Raw genomic sequence first — 17,744 nt, forward strand, 5'->3', positions numbered from 1 at the left:
GGACAACTGTAATAGCATAATCAATAAAATACATATTTTTAAAAGTTTGAATGTAAGAACTAAAATCAGAAAACTTCTAGATAAAAACAAAAAATTTTAATGATCTTGAGTTTTGTATATATATATGCACAAAATGTACAAAGTATATAAGATATCTATAAATTAAACTTCATCAACATTAAAAGGTTACTTTTCAAAAAAACACTGTAAAGAAAATGAAAATACAAGTCACAGATGAGAAAAAATACTTACACAACACATACCTGATAAAGAACTGGTACCCAGGGTATATAAAAAGCACTCAAGAGACTGTGCTTTGGGCAATTGGCACCAAATGTGGTATACAGATGAGGTTTTACTGAGTTGTACACTTGAAACCTGCATGGTTTTGTGAACCAATGTCACCCCCCAAGATTCAATTAAAAGGATAAAATAAAAATAAAAGAAGAACTCTCTATTTTCTAAAAATTACTAGATAAAAACTCAAGAATAGGACAAAAAGACAATTAAAAACTGGACAAAAGATTCAAATATACTCCATTAAAGATGATAATCGAGTGGCAAATCAACACATGAAACGGTGGTCAATAACATTAGTTACTAGGGAAATGTAAATTAAACCACAATGCGATGCCATGGCATGCTTTATATGGTGAAATATGGTAACTAAAATGGAAAAGACAGACCATAATGAGTTTGGCAAGAAGTGGAGTACCTGGAACTCTCCTACACTACTGGTGAGGATGTACTTTGAGAAACCATTTGGTAGTTTCTTCAAAAGATTTACACCTACTATGTAAGCCAGCTATTCTACTCTTATGTATTTATTGAAAAGAAATGAAACTTTATGCCCACACAAACACTTGTACACTAATGTTCATAGCAGCTTTATTGGTAAAAGCCTGAAACCAAAAATAATCTAAATGTCCATTCGGAGGTGAATGGATAAACAAATTGTATATGCATGCTATGGAATATTGTTACTTTCATTTGGTGATAAAAGGAATGAATTATTGATACCTACAAAAACATACATCAATCTCACATTCATTATGCTAGATTTAAAAAGCCAGGCAAAAAAAAAAAAAGAGTACTCAATATAGATTTCATTCCAGAAAACGGAAACCAGTGTACGGTGACAGAAGGTAAATCAGGAGTTACCTGGAAATGAAAGCTGGCATACGGTGGTAGGAAGGAATGGATGAAAACAGCATGATAAACTTTTGGTGGGGGGTGGGTATGTTCATATTTGATTGGAGTGTGTATACCAATGGGGTTGATGTACATATATGCCCCAAGATTCTTCACATTGTACATTTAAGCTATAGCTTGTTATACATCATTTATAACTCAAGAAACTTTCAAATATCCATTATTGGGCTAAAAATTATAATTTCACTGGTGATAAAACTAAGATAATAGGCCATATCCATCAACCATTGTTAAGGATCAAATATGTGAAATGCAAAATTCTACTTACCATAAACCTACAGTATATTTAAGTAAATATGCTACTTAAAAATTTTATTTTACAATTACAGTTGACATGCAATATTACTGGATTGGCTAAAAAGTCCATTATTTTTTCCATAAAATAAAAGACACATTTTTCATTTTCACCAACAACTTTATTGATTTGGATATTTTCAATATGTTGGCATTCTCCTGTGTGGTATAACACCAATTATTCTCTATGTCTAGATTTGATCGCTATTATCTTCAACTAGTCTACCAGACCAAGGAGCATTGTCCAGTGAGAAATCTCCAGCAGAAAACTTTGCAAACCACTTTTGACACATTTGATAAGTCATAGCACCTTCTTCATACACTGCACAAATCATTTTTGCATTTCAGTTGTTTTTACCTTTCTTGAAATAATAAAACATAATATCTTGAAAATGTTGCATATTTTCTCCCATCTTCAATATTGAAATGGCTACCTCAAAATTCACCAATTTTGATAAGTTTTTTTAAATGCACACTAATATGACAACTCTCACAATACAGTTTAACAAAACTGTTTTGAAGTTAAAGACAACTAAGCACTACTAGAGCCATCTTATGGAAAAAAACCAAGTGAACTTTTTGGCCAGCCCAATATATTAATCGTAGGTGAACAATGTAGTGATTAGATATTATGTACCTTCAAAAGTAATCACCCTGATAAGTCTAGTACCTATCTGACACCTTATGTAGTTTTTACAATGTTATTGACTATATTCCCTATGCTGTACTTTACATTCCATGACTGTCTTAATAACCGGCAATGTCCTTCTTAATCCCTTCACCTTTTTCATGAAGAATTTTCTGGATAGCTAATAAGCTGTGACTTCCTATATGCTCTCAGTGCCTTGACCAATACTTCTATTATAGTCTTTCTCACATTGAATTTTATTTTGTACTTACATGTTGGCTTCCATTTCTCTACTGTCCCTTTCCATCTAGGACCCTCAAAGACTAAGGATTTCTAGTCTAAAAATCTCCAGCTAATTGTTCTTGCTAACACAGGGAATACATGCTTAAATATAATAAATATGAATTATAATGAGGTCAAAAACTACACTGAATTAGTTCAAAACAACATTTACCAAGTCCATGGATCAAAGCTTCCAACTAATAACTTTCCCCGGTGCTGACTTTTACTCAGTCTTCCTATTCACAACTATAGCAAAGACCTGCCCCTGCTCCCTCAGGGGGTTGGCTGAGAGCACTCAGGTTAGAGCTCAGCAGCTACTCAGTCACTTCAACCAGTCCGCTAACCCAACTTTTTCTTCCTACTTCCCCAATTTCTTAGCATAAACTAAAAGGGGCGTTCATGTCTGTGTATCCTGTTAAACTTTTACCCTTTGGTTAATGAGGAACCCATTTTCATCTTTGAGCTCCCTCAACAGCGATGAGTGTTGAATTTGCTAGTGATTTCACACAGGAAATTGAGGAAAAGGGTTTCACAGCTAGGTAGTAGAGCTCTAACCTCTGCAACTTTTAAAAGCAAACAATACAATAATTCCCTATGTCGCTTTGACCAGCTCTTGAACTTGAGAGCAACCTCTTCTCTCAGCCTTCTTTGTGGGCGCAAGATGGGCGTGAGATCCTCTCTTCCTTCCCTCCATACTTTCTGTCTCTTTATTGTGCTCAAGCCAGTTCACAGAAGCTCCTGCGAGCTGCCTGTGAAAGTTTCAAGGTGTTGTGAGCAGGTTGTAAAGCCCCTGGTAGCTTGAAATTGGCCAGGGTAGAAGTATTTACACTACAAGAATCGGCAAATGTGACAGGTCAGGGATCCCTTCTCCCAAAGACACTCGTTAAACGTGAACCAGGGTGGTGCTGCTCTGACACATCACCACAACTGGGCAACCTGTTGGCCTGACTCACAGATTTTCACTCTTCCCCCAGCTGGAGCCTCATGGAAGCCTGCCAAGAAGGCCGGGTGAGACTTGGCTGCCACCTGCCTTGCCAAGCAACACGGCCCCAGACTGGCCCTAAGTTTCAGTCAAACAAAACTGTCATTTTAGCTTCAAATAGCAACTACTGTCTCAGGAAATTAAAGGTATCTTTTTTCAACCAAGATTTTGAGAGAGTTCTCTTACGTATGTTATACTTTTACTTTGGCTTCTCCGAAAAGCAGAGTTTATGTCATTTTGAAATCACTCTCGCCTTTATATCAAGCTCAGTCTAGAATATTCAAATGACCATACACTGCCAACTAGAATAAAGCTGTATTGTAAAATATGGATAATCTTTCAAACATTTTGTCTTAGCAATATACATCCCTCTATAACTTGTAGGTGGCTCAGATTTTACTTAATATGGAAAGATGCCAATCATAATATATCTAATGTTATTAGTAGGTTAGCTGCATAAAGGGGCTTATGACTTTACAGCCTCTGATATTGAAAACTAAGTCAGTGGATTATAGTAAGCATAACTGTTACAAAAGAAGGATTATTCCTGGCCAAATTATAATTAGAAGTTAGCACTCAAAACTACTTACTTCCTGAAGTTTCTGTATTCAAAGAATTTTTTAATGTTCAATTTACAAATAAAGCATTATCCTCTGATACAGTAAATGGAAGATTAAAGAAGAAATAACAAAAGGAATTTTTTCTAGATGCTTGCTCTTTTCTACTGAAATATATATATATATATCACCAACCAGTTATTTTAGAAAATTGAGATTGCCACACTTCCATGGTGATTTGTAAGGTAAGAAAATGGCTGGGTTGAAAAACCATCTGAGAAGGAGAGATCACATGTACGCTACAAGTGTGAGCTCGTTTGCGGGATAAATGTGTCTCTATAAAAGTTTCCTGGTAAGTAAAATGCTCTAACTCACATCATACTTTCTTCAAATTTACATTTATAAGTGGTTTTCAGTTATAAAGTATAGCTCCCACCCCACAATCTTGAAGGGCAGTGATTCCTATGATATTAGCCCAGTTTTTATGGATGAAAAAACTAGAAGTTCTGAGATGACAAACCACTTCTCAATATTGTGTTGTAAGTGGATAAGCTGAGAATTAATTCATGTATTTTGATTCACAGTCTGGCTCTCTTGCTAGTATATCATGCCGCATCTCATCTATTTTCATAATGAAACTGAAAATTAATTCCATCACAAACATTTTCTCGTCCTAAGACATATAATACATCATACTAAATAATGCAGTAGTTATTTCCAAAAGAATAAATAATGTGTATTTAAAACATTATTAATAATAATCAAAATGGGATACAAATTATAAATAATATACTAAATGATACTAAGTAAATATTATATTAAAATTTAAAATATTTTTCTGGAAACTTCTCTTTGGAGATGAAGACTCACATGCTGTGACTAGTTTTATCTCAATTAAGATATAAATAGGGGTTTTTAAAAACTGTAATACATATTTAATTAAGTTAATCATTAAATATGTACTGGGTACTCATTAGATAGATGCCTAGAAGTTATCTTGAGGATATTCATTCTTTAGTACCATTTAAGCAGCCGAGATAGTGATTTAGTTTCCTATAACATCTCTTCATGGTGAAAGCCAACCTCTTTTGTCTACTGAAATGGGTAGGGTTACTCCAATATCCTTAAGTCAGATTTCCAAGCAATGTTCTGTGTAGATTAAATAGCCTTTTGTAGCTAGCCTTTGAACCCCCTGAAGAGCATAGATCTACATGAAATTCTTCAAATTAATATAGCCCTATAAGATTTTCAATCAATATAGCCAATCATTTCCACTAAGAAATACTTTTTAAAGAAAAGGTTTATGAGTGTCTAACAACTAACAAAGAGAAGTCTATAGCAGGTTGACTGAGCTGAACTATGAATAGTGTTGACACACTGACATTTCATCCACGAAAAGCAGAAGGGTTCAATTTACATTGTTCTCAACTCTGCGTGACGGTAACTTCTAATTAGAATCCTGTGGTTATCATCCACTGGCAGAGGAGAAAGGAATCTCAAACTTTTATTCATTCCACACCTTTTTTAAAAAAATTTATTTATCTTTAGAAGGGAAGGGAAGGAGAGAGGGAGAGAAACATCAATGTATGGTTGCTTCTCATGAGTCCCCTGCTGGGAACTTGCCTGCAACCCAGGCATGTGCCCTGACTGGGAATCGAACCACGATCGTGCGGTTCACAGGCCCGCGCTCAATCCACTGAGCCACACCAGCCAGGGCCCATTCCACATCTTTTAGTGTCCCTTCGACAAGTCAAATGCCCCAAAACTGCTTTAGGAACTAACTCCTACCTACAACGCCAATGTTCTTCAGAGCCCCAGTGAAATCTCTCAATCTCCACATTTGAGAAGGCAGACAATGATCTTGCTTAAAGAATACTTTCTCGGCCCTACACAACTAGCCTTTGGGGTTTTTATATTAATTACATGTTTGAGATACATGCTATGAAATACTACAAGCAGAGATTAACCTTAGACTGCGAGAGAATGGGAGCGGGACGTGGAAAAGGAAAGATGGCGCAGGTTGCTGCAGGTCGCACACCTGGGCTGGCAGCAGGGCCAGAGCAGGAAAGCTGCCACCACCCTAAGTCAGTAGGCCACCCCGAAGGAGCTGGCGCTCTGGGCATAGGAGAAGGCCGCTGGGCAGGAGTGACAGTCTTTTGTAAAGGATGCAGTCACCCCTAAACCAAGCCCACACTAGGCAGATTTGGAGGTCTAAATACCCTAACCTTTTCTGTTTCTATAGGGTGAGCATAACCAGAAGCCAAAGGTCATGAGTTCAAATACTGTAGCCCCAAAAGTCAGCCTACTACAGCATGCGATACGAACAAAGGGGTAGCAAGCAGGTCTGAAAGGTTAAAAAGGAATATATTCCACAAGTGGAAACTTATTCATGATTCATACTTACCAGGATGATTCAGAGTAACTGAACTTACTTCACTGGACTAGTTTCACACAATGCCAAAGCAAGGTAGTACCTCAGAGGAAGAAAAAAAGGATCTGCTTCACGAGAGTCAACAATGTGCAAATACATCACCAGGACAGGAAAGAGTGAATAAACAAAGAATGAAGTGTCATTTAAGATTTTCACATTTCCTCTCCAACACAATCGCTGTAAGATTTCTGAAGAGAAGATGAAAAAATGATTACCCACTGTTCAAGCCTACAGAAAGAAATCTCCAGAAATAAAAAGATATCCAGAGAGGAAAACACAAACAGGAATCTGATACTATCAATTTTTAAACATAGGATCCCATAGATTAAAAACTTTGAAAGAACCAATAAATTTAGGGTTCCTCTATTTCTTTAAGAGTCATATTTTACAGAGTGAGTTACAGTAGTGAAGGAGCTAGCTGTGACAGTATACTTGGTAAGGTTTCTAAGCCATATATGAGTGGCTATAACTCTTTGCTTTTAAGTTCTTCTGACTGACACAAGCAGAGTTGTTCTCCCCCTCTTCTGTGCCCTTTGCACCATCCAAATCAATTATATATCTCTCAGCACTTATCCTCTTGTTTTCACATACTCACTCCATAAATACTTATCGAGCATCTGCTATGCGCAAGGTACTGTGCTAGTAAGCAATAATACAATAATGAACAAAATAGATTTTCTAAAAACATGCTCTCAAAAAATTTGTATTGTATTAGGGGATGATTGACAATAAACAAAATAGATGGGCTAAATTGTCTTCTCCAAAGTTCATGTGTTGAGGACCCAGTACCTCAGAATGTGGCTCTATTTGGAGACAGGGCCTTTGAAAAGGGGATTAAGTTAAAACGAAGCCATTAAGGTGGCCCTAATTCAAACCGACTGATGTCCTTACAAGAAAAGGAAATCTGTAGGTGCAGAGAGACACCGAGAGTGTGGCCCATGTAAAGCGAACTTGTGAGGACACAGTGAGAATGTAGCCATTTACAAGTGGAGGAGAGAGAAACCTTAAGAGAAACCAAACCTGCCAACTCCTTGATTTTGGACTTTTAGCCCCCAGAACTGTGAAAAAATAAATTTCTGTTGTCTAAGCCATCTAGTTTGTAGTAATTTGTTATGGCAACCCTAGCGAGCGAATACACCAAATAATATGTAAATTAATAGCAGGGGGAAGTACAATGTAGTTTGTATGGTGAAGAAAAAGAGGGAACAGGAAAAGTATGCAGGAAAAGAGGGAACAAAAGTAGGCAAAATCGGTAGGGTGTCAGCAAAGACCTCACATGGAGCTAGTAGTTGGGCACAGCCTTGAACAAGGTGATCAAGTAGGCTGTGCACATATGGGGGTGTGGGGATGGGAGAGCGTTCTTGGCAAAGGGAATGACAAGTGCCAAGGTCTGAGGTAGAGGCAGGCATGGCATGTCCAAGGAAAAAGTAGATCATTAGGGAGGCTGGAAACATCCACTACTCGCTAGTGAACCCACTCATAAGGGTGTTCGGGGATGAGGTCAGAAAGGTGACGAGAAAGCTGATGGGCTAGGCCTTGCTCTTCAGAGTGTGGACCTCAAGCTGGCAGTACAGGCATCACACAGTCGGACTGTCAGCCGGGCAGAGTCTCAGCCCCTCCCAGACCCACAGAATCAGAATCTGCATCAAAGTAAAACCCCAAGTGATTTCTAGGCCATTAAGGTATTTAACAGCTTTATGGAGGTATAACTCATATACCATACAATTCATCCGTTTAAAGCACACAAATCAGTGATTTTTAGAGTATTCACAGGTGTGTGCAGCCACCACTACAGTCAATTTTGGGACATTTTTATCATCTCAGAAAGAAAGCCTGTATACTTTCATGGTGACAAAATTGCTTTCTTTATTTCTATTAACATTTTTGTGGTTGTAGTTTCCAGGATATGCCTTTTCTCATACTTTTACTTTCAATCTGTCTGTATCTTTGAATAAAACTGTATCTCCTATAAGTAGTATAGAGCTGGGTCATGCTTTTAATCCAGTCTGACAATCTCTGGCTTTCGATTGCATGATTTAATCCATTCACATTTAATGCTATTGCTATGTAGTTATTTACCTCTGACATTTTACTTTCTGTCTTTACATGTAGCAGGTGTTTTTTGTTCTTCTAGTCTTCCATTGTATCATTCTTTTGCCTTATTTGAATATTTTCTAATGTAGCATTTTAGTGTCTTTAATAATTTTCAACTACATTTTTACTGGTTTGCTTTAGAATTACCATATATGAGGTCTGTCCAGGAAATATCCAGCCACATAATATGAAAAATTGAGACATTTACTGCAGATGATATAAGATACAAGAAACCTTGTACACAGGACAATGTCTCCCCAGTCCCCTTCAAAGTAGGCACCTTGGGAGACCTCACACAGTTCTCCCAATCACCATCAGCTGCCCTGTTGTATTTTCCTGAATATCATCATGGTCTGACATCTCTTCCCTTCAAAGGTGATTTTAGTTTGGGGAAAAGCCAGAAGTCACAGGGTGCCAAATCTGGGCTGTAGGGGGACTGAGTCACCTGGGTGATTTGATGTTCACCAAACACTCTGCATGAGATGTGATGCATGAGTGGGCATGTTGTCCTGATGAAGCTCCCAATCACCAGGCGCCCATAGCTGTGGCCTTCTGCATCATTTGAATAGTGTCTATGAAGGAATGTTCAAGCCTAACACAAAATTTGATGCAGATTTGTTGCTCTACTCGCTCATTCATTTTGAATGCAATGGCCACACAGTATATATGTTCACCGAATGGCATCTACTGTCCCCACTGACTAGTACAGTGAAGTCATCCTTGTTCACGCATGCACACTCCAGTCCACTCTCCTTGGCTGCCAGTTTACATTGATGTTGTGAAAACCCTTCTCATTATATTAACAGTGGCTGGATTTTTTCTGGGCAGACCTCATATATAAACTGTTCTGAATCAGCTTCCAATTTATACAAGTTTAATTGTACTGATATGTAGAGATATTACTCTTATACACCTCTATTCCCTTTTATTTGTTTTTTTGTGGAATCTTTGTTACATAGTACTACATCTATTGTTATAAACCAAACTACAGGTTGTTATGACTATTACTTTACCATCTGTAGTCAATTCCTTCCCCCAATACAGCTTTGCTCCTTTATTTTGTCATTGGCAAATAGATTACATGTATATCTGAGAAGTGCCTGCAAGGACCATGAAGGCTACTGTAAGAATTTTGTCTTGTATTTTGAGTGAAGTGGGAAGATATTGAAACAGAGAAGTGACCTGATCTGACATATGTAAAAAGGTTCTCTGTGTACATCTTGTTAAGAATAGTCTCTAAGAGCACAAGGGTGGATGCCAAGAGATCAATTAAGAGATGCCTGCCACAATTTAGGCATGAAATAAAGGCAGCTTAGACCAGATTGGCAGTGGCAGAGTTAGGGCAAAACGATTGGCTTCTGGGTATGATCTGAATGTAGCCAGTGACATTTAGTGACCGATATTAGGATGGTAAAAACAGAACGTCAGAATAACTCCAAGCATTTAGCCCTGAGCACTGGAAGAAGAGGCTCCCCATTAGCTGAGGTGGGGAAGACTATTGGAGCTTACGGTTTAAGGGGAGGTCCAGGAGACGCTGTGAGCTGTGTTAGGTTCGAGATTCTTTATAGGTGTTTATTGGGCAGAGGTTCATACAAATCTAGAAATTACTTCAAGCAGGAACTCTAACCTTAGCAATCATCACAATGTAGGTGGTATTTAGATGCATAAGACTCAATGAGGTCCTTGAGGACTGAGAATGAAGAATGAAGAAAAGACTAAATTTGGCCTGAAGACTGAGTTCCGGGACACCCTGGCATCAAAAAATGAAGGGAGATGATGAGGAATCTGCAAAGAAGAATGACAACAAGTGAACACGTTGTAAATGTTTGACTCTCTGTATACCTTGTGAGCTGCTAAAAAGTAGAAATGATTTCTTTATGACTCTGTCCCTTACATAAGAGTTGCCCGTCTCCTGTTCTCAACCATGTGCTCTGCTAAAGCTCCCCGTGAGCCCGATACCCACCTCCAGGTAGAGAATAACTGTCCCTGAGTCTGTCCGAGAGCTGGGCACTTAGAAGTTGCTGTGTGTTTATGAAATTGAAATTTAATATATGATTAGCACATAGAAAGCCCCAAAGGTTCCCAACATTACTTTTGAATGATGACAATCATTAGCCTTCAGCTGTGATCTTACCAAGAGAAGCCACAAGGATCCCTAAGTTGTGACCGGGGTGACTGCTGTGCAAGCCAACGCTGCCTGGGCATACTTACATTACAGATGCTTCAGTGAAATATATAATGCAGGAGAGCAAAGGGGGTAGTGTTTGTGGAGATGGGTCACTTTTAAGTAGCTTCGCATTATAAAGTCAAATGCCTTCTCTTCCTATATTTGTGACATGTAATTGTGCTCCCGTGAAGAGCGGTAGCACCGAGTGAAAAGAGAACAGTCAGAATTTCTTTCAAATCCTGGCACCACCATTTGTAACTGTCTGATGTTCAGCAGGCCACTTAATCCCTCTGGGCTCATTTCTTTCCCTTGTGGAATGAGAATAATGAATCCTACTCTGAAAAACCATTGCAAGACCATAGATACATTTAAATTACCTCACATATAGTAGGCCCACACAAATGGTAGTTGTTACTATCACAATATAACCTAAAGAATTATGAATTGAATAGCCAATTACTTATCCACAGCCATGTAATAGATGTACTGCAAAACTTAGTGGCTTAAACCAACAATAAACATTTACTATTGCAAAGTTTCTGTAAATCAAGAAATCCCAAGCAGCTTAGCTGGTGGTTCTGGCCTAGCCGCTCTCATTAGGATGCAAAGTCAAGACGGTGGTCTGGGCCAAAGGACCTACTGCCAACGAGATTCACGCACATGGCTGATAAGCTGGTGCTGGCTGCTGTCCAGAGCCCTTAGTTCCTGCCATGTGGACCTCTTCATGTCCTCATGGTGGTAACTGGCTTCTCTCAGAGCTAGCAATCCAATAGACAGCATGGCAGATTATCAAATTCTTTCATGACCTAGTGTTAAAAGTCACACATCATTCTTTCTGCAAGAATGTATTGGATACACAGGGTGGTCCCCTTCAGTGAGGTAGAGGGAAAGCATTTGAATGACAGAAGGGGATCACTGGGCACCAACTTGGGAGTTTGGCTACCACAAATAATAACTAAAGTACACCATTAACATTTGCCTGTTACACTATTTGAAAATATTGAACAACAGTAAAATTTGCTTGGTTTCGCTGTGCCACTTCTAAAATTGCAAATAATTCCAATTATTTCTTAATGATTTTAATTGTGTGTGATTATTTTTGCTGTCATTCTCTTTGTATTAAAGGTTTCTTTCAAATGACTAGTTATTTGAGCAAGCATGGGGACAGCTTCTGATATGAATACATAATCGACATTAAGTGTAACTAGAAACTCAGTGTTTCAATTTTCCTGAGGGAAAATGAAGTTTTATTTCCACTGATGAAGTTATAATAATATAATATACTATCTCAATCTTGCAGCATGGTAAAAAATAACACTAAGAAACTCTTATTAATTATTAAGAAAGTCAGATTAGTGAAATAAAGAACAAACTGACAGTGACCAGAGGAGGGTTGGGAGGAGATAATGGGGGCAAAAGGGGGAAGGGTCACAAGGAACATGTATAAAGGACCCACGGACAAAGCCAAAGTGGGGTAGGATGGAGAGTGGGAGGTGGGAATGGCTGGGGTGGGGGGAAGTGATGGGGAAAAATGGAGACAATTGTACTGGGACAATTCTTTTTAAAAGAGAAAGAGAGAGAGAGGGAGAGAGAAGAAAATCAGACTAGGATTATGCTGGTTATCTTCCAACCTCAACAACCACAAAACAATTATTTCCTACCCTCCCACTAACCAGTTGCCTGACATTGAGATTATGAGTCATAATCTCATTTTTTATGTTTAAACTGAGAAAATTGGAGTTTTGGAGAAAATAAAAATCATACATTCTCATTTTAAGAACATGAAGGTATATGAATTAGAGCAATTTATTACTTCAAGTTCTTAAATTATATGATTGTTTATTTCTTATGCATTCTTTGAAGTATAGAATGATGGATAAACCACCTTTAAATAGATTTGGCATAATTCTTATTTTGTAAGTACAAAAATAGTTTTGGGGACATCTATCACAGCCTTGTTATTAGTTCATCTGCCCCTAGTTAAAATTTTATATCAGCAAACACAGCCACTGCCTCAGTTACCAAGAGAAATTTCCCAAGATATTAGGAATATACCATGCTGGTATGAATGGCAGTTTTGTGTTAACATCTTCGTTCTGACCTCTACACCAAGGAAGGAAGGAATGTTAGATTTTGAAGCTCTTAAAAGCTGGCAAGAAAAGGTAAATTAAAGGGTCAGAGGAGAGCAGAAAAAAATAGTGATACCACTTTCAGAAGCAATGAAAGGAACAAAGATTGAAAGCTGAGTAGAAACAAGTAGTATATTATTCTGTGTCGAGAAAATCTCATAAATGGCTGAACTTGTTTTTCCTGACAGACAGGCTGGAACTTAGGAACCTGCTTTGTTAGCAGGCTGTCAAATGATATGCTCATATTTGGGTTTTCTGAAGTTTTATCTGCCATAACTTATACTTTTTCTCTTCAAGCTGCAATTCACTCTCCAAGATAATAAGTAGTGAAGAGTATTTAGGGCAAGTATTCGACTCACTTTGCCTTTCACCCTGCCAAAGGATGCCTTCTAACCAGCATCTTTATGGTCCTCCTTTAAGATGTTACTTTCAGAAGATTCTATTGTTCTAGGTCATTTTAAATGGTATCACATGAAATAGGTCATCAAGCCTACACACTCACCAACTAGTGTATGGTTTAAGCCACACCTAAGTCAAAGTTTATGGGTTTCAGGGTAATTTTCTAAAAGCTAGAAATTAGAGATGGTAGAGAAAATGCTTCGAAAACTTAAGAATTATATTTATTCAACAAACTTACTGAGCAACTAGTATGTGCTGAATCTGTGATAGGCACCAGGGATAGAAGTACTATGTAGAGTTCGGTGTTCTTAAACAGAGAATAAAAAAAACAAACAATACCCCTCTCCCCGTGAGACACAGTATCCTAGCCCACTAGTCCTCAGAATGGCAACAGCTTTTCTCTGACTCAAAACCAGAGTCAAGGCTAGTGCAGAAAAAGAGCAGCTTCTCTCCCACTACAACTCCATCTTCCTAATTCCGCCTTAGCAACCTGAAAACGACAAAGTGGCTAAAGAATGAGAAAATTCTAAGACTTCAACAGACCATGACGAAAATAGAGCTAAATAATTATTTCTAAGAAAATAACGTTACTTTTTATCACCACACACTGAATAGCTTTTCTGATTGTCCCCTGTAAGTCTGTAATAGCACTGGTTGCAGAATGCCCGGTTTCTGACAATAGACAATACGACTGAAAAAATTAGTTTCCTATGTGCAAAATAACACTTTCATCACAATGGGCTATTCGTGCCTGCTCTCTCTGGACCTTTGCAGAACAGAGTGCCAGTGCAGGCTAATTACAGGAGCTAGCTGAAAATTGAGTGTGTATTGGAAAGCCATCCCCCTAAAGGGTAGACGAGAAAAGGTCTTAGCACCAAGCACAAACCCACAGGAAAAAAGTGAGAGGGCAAACATGACGGCATGTGCAGAGGCATTCTGATTAGCACGCTGCCGTTAATCATTTTTGTGGATGCACATAGGAGAGTTGTACGATTCTCTGCCATAGAAGAGAACACGTCCAGCACAACTCACTTGTGAGCTCACCCGCATCTACTCCAACCCGTATTCAGTGCACAGGGACGCAGAGAGCAGCAGCTGCAACAGCTCCCCCCGGCTCACAAGTCCATCTTCCTAATTACGAAGAAGTCCAGCTTCCTAATTAAGAAGCTGGTCCTATCTTCAGGAACCTGCATCCTACCCTCTTTTTCTCTATCTAAATAAAATTTGCTTTGGCTCTCAAAAGAGAAATGAAAAAGAAAGAAAGGAGGAAATAGAGAGAATGAAAAAAAAACCAACACTCTCCAGGATGAAAGAATTCCCCTCGTGCTGACTCAAATGCTTTACTCCTATGCGCTGCTGTGGATCAGCCTTAGGTTGAGGACCTCTGTCACTTTGGGGTGCAAAACGACTTCATGTCAGGAAAAAAGTTGAAGAGTCAAAGGCAGTCCTGGCCAGGTAGCTTGGCTGGAGCATCGTCCTATTCATCAAAGGGTTTCAAGTTCGATCCCCGGTCAGTGTACACATTGGGATTGTGGGTTCGGGTCCTTGGTTGGAGCTCATACAAATGACAACCAAACAACATCTCTCTCTCTCTCCCCACCCCCCTTGTTAAGCATATCCTTGGTGAAGATTTAAAAGGAAGACGAAAAAGATGCAAAGGCAACTTTCACACACCGCTTCACATGTTGGCAAGGAGTACAGCTGGCGAGCAAGGGCAAATTGTTCCAAATTCTACTCTTCGTGGGGCATGATGCCATTCATCCTGAACAGGTTCAGAATTTGAGTCCTTCAGAAAAAATTTCAGGAAGAGCTCAACAAACAACTGCTCCTCATGGTCAAAACAAAAGTGTAGTGTCATCCATGATGCATGAGCCACTTTAGGTCAACACCCAAATCCAGTGACTTTGTCGTTCAAGAAGAAGCACGGGCTAGTGAGCAAGGGTCCCAGCAGGAATGATGGCCTGAACTGTGTCATTTCAGGGACTCTTCTTAAAGGCCTGGGCCAAATGTAGGGAAACCCAAGTACGATATCAGTGAATTACTTGTAGTTTATTCCTAAACTAAAGGTTCAGAGGGAGGGGAAGGAAGGGTCCTAACACAAGTCATGGCCTTCATTCTGGATGCAATGATATCCCTCAGTCAAGGATGTAACTGAGCTGGAACAACTCCACAGCTTTTCCTTCTTCCCTTTTTCTGATCAATTTCTAGTGCTATTCTCTGAGTCAAATCCAAAGGGAACCAGATGACAAAGGAGCCTATAGATGACGTCTCTGTGAGCTGGCCTCCCAGAGCAAAGAATGACCCAGACTGAACTGTAGTGAGGAGAGAAAAGTGGATCAGACACGGCAAATTGAAGGTCCTCAGCACAGTCAATTTCTCCAGGAAACTTGGGGCTCGTCAGTTGGGATTTAAGGAAAACAAAAATTTTAGTAGGGCTATCCTTTTGTGATAAACAGAGCTAATGCACAGGATTGGATGGTCAAACTAGACCCACTCGGATCAGAGATCTCACCCCGTATCAGGTTTTCCCAACAATTTCAAGGATAGAGTCAGTCAAGAGTCCCAGTCAGGCAAAGAGGAGAGTTGCCTGGGACAGTAAGGGTGGCCTCCCTGGCCCTGTCTTCCTGCTCTGGACATGCACCTTGGCCCAGAATAGGAGGTGAAGTCTCAAGGTGAGGTCTGTGAGGTTCTTTGCACAGGAGGAATTTTTAAACCATGAAGCACTGCCCTTCATACCTACTGACTTGGACGGCTTGGGTGCCACTCTCCAGGGAGATGTGCCTCATAAATCCTGGGTTCTGTTCATGATATGTAGTACTTTAGCCAGGGAACAGCCTGCTGGGGACTTTCGATGGATAAGGTCTCGTTCTCTTAACAAAATCATTAGTCTATAACCCAGAGGTACAGTGAAAAAGAAATTAGACAAGGTCGCCTACCTTGCTTTCTCCCCACCCCCACACATACAACCTCCCATACCCTCAAGGAAGGGAGTGAATGGATTTTAGTCATCTTTTTAAACTCTCCTTCCTTAAACACTGTATAAGAGGAAGAAGTGTCTGTGGGTGGGGGGTAGGAGTAGTGAGAGAGAGAGACAGACAGAGGAAAAAAGGAGAGGGAGAGAGAAGAAGAAAGTGGGGGAGGAAGCAAACAGAGAGGGGGAGAGATTTTTAGGAAGAGAAAGAAAATATTAAAATATGGAGGAGAGAAAGTTACTGGTGTCTCTTGCATGAGACTAGCATGAGGAAATCCGCGATGTCTCTTACCCTGAAGAATCTTCCTACTTTGTCAGGCAAGACCACGGTGAAATGCAACTCTGATTAGTTTTTCTGAGGGAGACTGCAGATGTCACCACATGCCCCCACCCCACAGGCTCCTCCTGGCCAGCACTGTCAGCCCCTGCCCCATCCAGACACGGGCAAGGCAGTGCCTCTGCCCTCTGACTCTTAGGCCACCAGGGCCTCCTCTACGTCTGAAGCTTTGTGGCTTTTAAATCTCCCTTTCCTAATGTGGAGAAGACGGTGTCACAAACTCTCTAAAATACAGGATTGTAGGTAACTGCGGGCAGGTTGGGAGTGAGCCACAGGTGGGACTTGGGGTGAATTTGTCAACTTTCTGGGATTTTAAGCAATTTAATACAAGGGTGCATTTTTGTAAAATCAGGTCCAGAATGTTTGTAAGATTCTCAGGAAGATTGAGGGCCTAGAAAAGTGTAGCCAGAGAAACTACACACAGTTTTTTTGTGAATATGGACCCAGGGGCAAACTGGCAGAGTCCCCACTGTGGGGTCCAATCCTGGGCTGCACTGGTCAGCTGCTCTTCCAATCTCCACACCCACAGGAGCATCTCCAAGCTCAAGGTCAAGCCTGAGCAGGAACACAGTCTCATTTTTCAGATAATGTCAAAGCTGCTATAAAACATTTTGAATATAAAAGGGTTATGGTTAAATTAAATCACACACAAAGAGTAGAACTTACCTTCTCGTTTTGTTGGATAACTTCTGGAAGCCAAGGTGCAGGCTTGTGCATCCCTCTGCCAGTGGAGGCGGCTTCTCACTCAGAGAGGTGCTGTTCCATGAAAGAGATTTCACAGAAAGATTGATTGAAAAGGAGAGCTTCTAAGATGATGTTAACAAAAAGCAGATTTAACTGCTAAAGTGTGCCCAAACGAAGTCTGGGTTTTATTCCATTATTAGATTTCTGCACAGAAAAGGAAATTAATGTTTTCACCTCTGACAGATCTAAATTTTTTTTAAAAAAGCTCACCCTATAAAGTCAAAAAGGAAAGGACCGCCTATGGAAGACTTTACATTTTCATATTTTGAGGTTATTATGTACAATGAATAGTTATTGAGTAGTTTTAATCATCGCGTGTGTAAGCAGCGTTCGTTTTTAACAGACGTTGTCTCTGGTGGGAAGCATGCAGACACAGGAGATCAATAGTTCCCCCCAGAAGAACACAAGGTAAGTCTGGCCTTTGATTATTATAGTAACTGTGATACGGGGCCTGTTGCTTTTGCTTTTACGAACCTGAAAAATTGGAGTTGGAACAAAACCAAGTCAAAAAGCGAGG

General features: G+C 39.6%; 1 protein-coding gene across 1 annotated transcript in view; it reads right to left on the bottom strand.

The window, feature by feature from the left end:
• ST8SIA6 (ST8 alpha-N-acetyl-neuraminide alpha-2,8-sialyltransferase 6) overlaps positions 1-17,238 on the bottom strand; it is a 61,607-nt gene extending 44,369 nt beyond the window's left edge. The window contains exon 1 of the mRNA XM_037060779.1: positions 17,150-17,238. The gene's annotated coding sequence lies outside the window, so the exon portion shown is untranslated. The remainder of the gene's footprint in view (positions 1-17,149) is intronic.
• Positions 17,239-17,744: the final 506 nt, after the last annotated feature.

This window comes from Sturnira hondurensis, unplaced genomic scaffold (genome assembly GCF_014824575.4).
Source record: "Sturnira hondurensis isolate 20B ecotype Veracruz unplaced genomic scaffold, ASM1482457v3 Scaffold0012488, whole genome shotgun sequence".
NCBI lineage: Eukaryota > Metazoa > Chordata > Mammalia > Chiroptera > Phyllostomidae > Sturnira > Sturnira hondurensis.